This window comes from Callorhinchus milii, unplaced genomic scaffold (assembly GCF_018977255.1).
Source record: "Callorhinchus milii isolate IMCB2004 unplaced genomic scaffold, IMCB_Cmil_1.0 Scaffold5, whole genome shotgun sequence".
Taxonomy (NCBI): Eukaryota; Metazoa; Chordata; class Chondrichthyes; order Chimaeriformes; family Callorhinchidae; genus Callorhinchus; species Callorhinchus milii.
Genome location: NW_024704746.1, coordinates 29348651 through 29355580, shown reverse-complemented (window position 1 = coordinate 29355580; position 6930 = coordinate 29348651).

Below are 6930 nucleotides of genomic sequence, written 5' to 3'. Positions count from 1 at the left end.
GTAGGGAGTGGATGAAATTGGCCCAGTTGGATCACCCTGGAGATAGACAAGCAAATTATGTCATTAAAGTTCATTTGCTTCTCGTGGATCTCATTCTGATGATGGATGACATTTTTTTATCTTCTTACCTTTTTAACAAATGCTTTTTTGTTTCTTATAGCTTTATTCATTTGCTCTAAAACAGTGCATTTGTGCCCAATGCATCATATGCATATCAATGAATAATTCAAATTTATATGGAAAATCTTAACTGTTCCTTTTACATGTTTTTTTTTACTGTTATTATTTGATACATTAAAATAACATGCATGCAAACAAGGGCATTTGGTATTTTGGGGGGTTGGGGGAGTAATTGATTTAGGAACACTGGTTTAACAATTGGGATGTAACAACTATTTTTATGGATGGTAATAAATATGCTAATACTGTGGGATTAATCTTCTCGGGTCAAATCTATATTTTTATATGTATTATATATGTTTTATATTAAAGCAATTGGGTATACTAGTGACATTAATTTAGAAAATTAATATTTTTAATGATTTTTATTTGGGTTGTGCACAATTTTTAATTACTTTTGGGAGAAGTAATTAAATGTCCCATCTCAACTTTCCTTTAACATGTTTTAATTTGTCAATTAAGTCGCTTCCTGTGCATCTTTTTAGTGAATTATTGATGCATTTTTTTTGCCAAATCGCTGTATCGCTATAATTAAAAAACATCTACCTCAGTTTTACGCGTTCATTTATTTTATTTTATTTGAAGTCTAAATATTTCTGAAATGCTATGGAGTTGCATGACGCACATCAATTTAGCGAGATACCCGAATGTCAAGATACCGGATGTCAAAGCAATGTGTACCATGAAGAAGTGTTGGTGTAAAACATTACTTTTATGATAATGCAATCATTTATTTATTGCTTTTTCTTCCACTTTTTCCTTAATTTCTTCTGTGCCTCTAATTGTCTTGAAGTGGATACAATGCAATACAACACTTTAAAGTATGCATAGACTTTATGTTTTCTTCCATCTGTGTAAAACTCTTATATTTGGGATGAGATTCCTTTATTCCTCTTATTTGTCAAATACCAGAAATGTATATGAGAGGGTGAATGTAAACATCAGTGAGGTAATTGTTTCTATCTCAATAATTATCATTAGAAAGTGATCCCATTCTTCACCATTTCCATTTTGACTGTGGCATCTTATATACTATTTGCCTTCTCATAAAACAATTTTAACTGTTAAAAATACACTTTATTTTCCTGCCTAAGCGAAACATACACTTGAAGCCTGAAAAAATGCCTCTGGCAGAGAAACAGGTTGACGTACATTACTAGAAATGGGATAGACCAAATATTGAATTAGTGACAATGTCATGAGTAATTTACACAGGGCTGCAATCTTATATAATATACTTGTATCTTACAATTCCTATCAAGTGCTCTCTAGTTACATATATCCATTAGAAATGTCAGTACATATGATTGGAACACGTTATTTTTTCAACATGCTTGTACAAAATGTAAGAATAATATGTAGACACTAAAATACACTATGGAAAATAATTTTTTATGAGACTGAGACTTAAATACAGGATTATAAAGCACCTAGAAATGATCATTTAACCTGAGCTCAGCTAATTGTCATGCTTACATTCAACCTTATCACAGCAATATCCAGTTGGGAAATAAATGGTGAAAACAAATGGGAAGAGACGATTAGAATAACATTGTTTAAACTACAAATGTGTTTAAGAAACAACACATAGAATAGCTGCGTAGACCAAAGAAACGCATATACCTCAGAACATTGCATGGCTTATGTGTATATATTGTAGAATACCATTGTTGTTGTGGGAACTGCAATAATAATATCTGTGCAAACATATATTCTGCTCTCTCACATGCATTAGGGTTCCATGAATGTTAAGGAGAGGAGGCTGCCTTGTGAAGGGAAAATTTGATTTAAAATATGGTGATTTTCTTTTTTGGTCAACAACAACAAGTTACACTTGTCTAGCAAGTCAACCGAGTGTCTGACACTTGGGGAAACCCATCACCATGCTTACGAGTATCGAAACCATTGCTGAAATCTTAAAACATTGAAGTAATATGTCTAAGCATTATTCAAATTTATTCAATATATTTCCTCAGTGTTTCTCCAATTAGCCTCCTTTGTTTGGGGAATTTGCAGTCATGTTTCTATGTTTCAGAATTGTGACATTTAAATTTTGCAATACATTTTTTAAGGAAATATTAACTGATGCATTTGTTTACAAAAAAATTGAAAACCGAATTCTTCAATTGTATGTTTCTATGATTATAGATATATTTTTAATGAGTTAGAATTTGTTTTCATATAGGCATTCTTTAAAGCAGCCAGTTTTAGTGCTCAATATTTTTATTTTCCCATTAATGCTACGTAAGATATAGCAAATAAAATGGTAATGCCCTTCATTCTCATCTTATTGTTAATTGATTGTGAATTCATCCAGCTTTGACCGACTGTGAGTGTGAACAGTGATGTCCTCTGTGCACTTGTGTGTTGTCTGATGGTGCGCAAGAGAGGTCGAATTCAACTCTTTCTCTAATTTTCATTTAATCTGATGACCAGGCGAAGATTGGGATTGGGCTCGCTGGTACAACATATTGGAATAACCCTGCATTTGCTTCCTATCGTGCCTTTTTCTTCTCATGCTTTGGGACAATGCACATCTGAGACCAAAATAACTCAATTTCACCATGATCTAGCTTAAATTCTGCAAACCCAACACACAGGCACCTTTCTGGTAGGTCAGAGAAATAGAGAACTATTTATCAAAGTGGTGGGTCAGCTTTACTGCTGAAGTCAGTGAGAGTTACGTCTTGTGTTCAGTCAGTCAAAAAGTTTCCTTAGTCCCTCTGCAATATATCTGTGATTGCAGTTTATGCTATATTTCAATTGCTGGAAGGGAAACTAATTCATTCCCTGTCATGTATCGATGTAGAACAGGAATCCGAATTTCCACTGCCTGCTCCACAGCAGATTGGGGCAGTAAAAAAAAAGCACAGCCAATTTCATTGAAAAGTTGTTTGAGCAATTGGCTATTTAATAACATGGAAAAATAATCCATTGCAGTGGGTATGATTAATAATTATCCTAGAGCTGTTACCAGAGAAACAGACCATTTGAAGACCATCAAGTTTGGGCTGTGTTTTTTCTCCATAGAAGACATTTAGTCCAGTGTGACTCTTCCTCTCGCAATCCCTCACACATTGATATTAGTTTGAAGCATTTTGTGGAATTTATGGACTCTGCTTCATCAGCAAATGTAATTTTTTTTTAATTTTTAAAAACAAAATGCACACACTGGGGTCCCCAAGCCTTGGCTCTTACTAACCTATGCCTAATATTTTCTAGAATTAGTTAAACAGAATGTGCACCTTGTATGCAGTACTGGTCCAACTTGTTAGCCTTACATGGAAGTGAAATCTTGTAAGTTACTTATTTTTTCAGTGCATAAATTGAAAAGAAAGCCAAATCAAGTGAAGGGTGACTACAAGTGGAATGGGAATGCTGCAGAGTGGAGAGAATTGGGCGCGCTGAGAGTTCCGATTCAGAAAATATACTTAAAGGTTGTTTTTTGAGCGCACTATTGCCAGGAATTACCATTTTAGATTTTTTTCTCTCTGGATGCGTCTTGTGACCGTGGAGGTGAGACTAGTTTGAATTAAGTGTGGTTTGAGGTTTTGGAAGGCCATTATTTTGCACTGCACCCAATAAACACTGATTGAGCAGCGCAATACAAGTGGAGGGAATGGGTCTGGAAGAGCTCTGTGATAACAGCCTCAAATTTCCCCTCAGTGAGAGCCCCCATTGTCCATTAAGTGCTTTGAAGTGTTCATCGTCCTATGCAAAAGGCACTGTTTAGTCCATAGTGTTGTTTAAATTGCTGACCAGTATTGAATCAAATTGCAACAGTCGTGTTCCTCTCACTAATTTTATACTACCGCGATATAGTATTACAGCACTGGACACGTTATTAGGGCAGTTACTATGAGATGTCTAAGCTAAAGTACACTGGTCTGTAGCTGTTCTGATAAACATTCCACGTTTGTATGAGATGTTTTGTATTATAAATCTATTGGAATGTATACGAATCTATAGGAATGTACAGGCACAGAAGAGTTTTGCATCCTTTGGGTTGATGCATAAGTTTTTTTTAAAAAAGTAGATTACTTCAGCTCGCTGTAATCTGTTTCTTAGCCAAATAGCTATCAAATTCCTTCCTGAATTAGTTGATACAATTTGCCTTCACTACTTCCCTGGATAGTCCATCTCACGTATTCGTTACTGCTTATGTAAAATAATTGAATCTAAACTTCCATCTTCTAAGATTTAGTCGAAAGATGCAATAAAAAAGCTCACCTTCAAGAATATAGGAGGAAATGTAGCACTGGAGTGAAATAGCAGCAGCTTTGTTAGCTGAAAAGCACAATTCAGTACTAAGCACTGCTTTTAGTCCCAAAGAAATCTAACTTTTTCTTAACACAGAAAAGGAAGTACATGGCCAAACATCAATGGGAATATTACTATGTCACAAAGCACCATAAACCAATATCTGACATTTCCTCGTATATAAACAAATTAACAAACAGTGTATATTAATTAAATTTAAATAAGTGAATAAATAATTGTATGAAGTAACAGTTGTTTTATTCTCACTCATTTTCTACTACTGCAATATAATATCTCTCTTATACAGTATAGGACCAGCTCAAGATAACATTGGTCTGAATTTTCAAAGAAAAAGGCCCAATAAAAATGCACAGATATCAAAAGAATTCCACATTTTTTAAAAAAAAAGAGAATTCAGAGAACTAAGTGTGGGAACAGAACAGTTGATGAAAAAGTGGTTGTACCATAAATATCACACTCATGAGGCAAATCTGCACAAATTACGTAATCATTTTGCTCCTCATGAGAAAAACAAGGTATCAACCATTGGTCCATTAAATACCGTTTATACAAGTAACAAACTTGTTTCTCTATTTAGTGCTACCAGTCATTCATATTTTGTCAGGCGTGACATGCTTACATATATCCAGAAAGTAACCTGTGTATCGTGTGTCTTGCATATCTTCACTTGAATTCAGGAGCAAACCATCAAAGGCAATGGACTGTGGCGTACATACAATAACAGCAGCAATGTGTGTAAGGTGATATTGTCTTGGTCAGTGGCATTATATATGATCGTTTGCAATCTATTGATAAAGGACAACTGCTGCATGATGACATTTTTATCACAAACTAGATATATATTTTTGATTGCTAAAGAAACTTGTGAGTGGGGTTGAAAACCTTGTGGTTTGCAATGGGATTCGCTAATAGTGAACTCAAATGTAATTCTACCATTGTAACTTTCTTTTTGACCATACTTTCGACCGCATTCCTCCCTACTCCCTCTTCAGCACTCTTCCCCTACTCTTTCCCCACCTCCCCCGTTTTGCTCCCAGTCAACTGAATGAAGCACTTTAACATGTCCTCCTGTTGTGAAAGGGACGATAGAAATGTGATTTGTTTCTAGCTGGTAGTACGTACTACGGATGATTTGCAGAATTGCTGCGATGTGGTGGGGTTGTAGACAGTGGCATATTGTTCCCACAAGTTGGTTGTGACATACTGCCAGTTACTGGCATTGATTCCAATACGCAACACTGAGTCACCATTAGAGAGTCCTGTTGTGAATTGCTGCTTGTTCGACCCTAATGACAACATTGCTACTCTTATTGCAATCTGTATCAGATCAGTTATTTGGCTTTACATACGTGCACAGGACTCGATTGAATCTTCACCTTATGATCTCTACATGAATCCAAATATGTCCTGAGAGCGAGTATAGTGTATAAAACTGTGTCATTGTTTGTAAACTGTTTTGTACTTTAGTTAAACGTGTAAATCTCCTATAATTTACAAAATATGTAACATATGAACTAAAATAGTGTCATGATTATTGTATAATGCCTTTTTTTACCTTTCAGTGTGACATCAATGCCATGCAAAGCCAATGATATTTAATTACTATAAATTATAAAAGCTGAGTTCAGTAAGAAATTTTCAGAGACAAATCCTGGCTGCTGAACCAATATCAATGTAAAACGGCCCAAGTCTTGCAAGCTGACTGAGGGTCAATGTGTAAGCTGAGTTTGTTCATTGGTTTACTGGTACTGTGCAGTAATCTCTCTTATAATGATAGACATTAGTATTTCAGTGCTGTATTTAGTATTATCAACTAATAAAAAGTGCAATTGAAACACCTTCTACATGTCTTACTGTATATTTCCCTCAAAAGATTTTTAAGTCTAGAATACCTGCCTTGAAGGGTGATGCCTTGAATAATGAAGGACTCACACCATTACTGCATTGGGAGTGACAGCTTAGACTATGGGCTGAAGGTTTGACAATATAGTGAAATATGTAAGCAAATACTTAGGAGTAGGATAAGGAAGCATTTATGCTTGAATTCCATAGAAAACATTTTGCTCCATATTTGGAATGAACACTCTATAAGATACAGGAATCCCCACAGGGATAAGAGAGCTTGTAATATGTAGTAAAAGTGGAAACGTGATTCAATTTGTCAGTCAAATAAGTGGTATGTAATGTAAAATGCTAACAACAAAATGCCAGAGTTTATATTGTTGATATAGTGTGGATCTTTCCTGCTCCTGGTAGCAGTTTAGGAGAATATATACTAACCGAGGATCCTTTTTTTTTGGTTATAGGTCGACTCCAACTTTTATAGCTGCTGTTAACTCTCCTCTTTAAGAGTTCAAGAAAGCTAGAAGGGGGGAAGGGGGGGTGGGTGGAGGGGAAGTAGAAGGTACTAGATGATAGGAGCTATTTTCCGCTTACAGCGTTGCTTGGCTCCTAAAGTCAGCTGCGTTT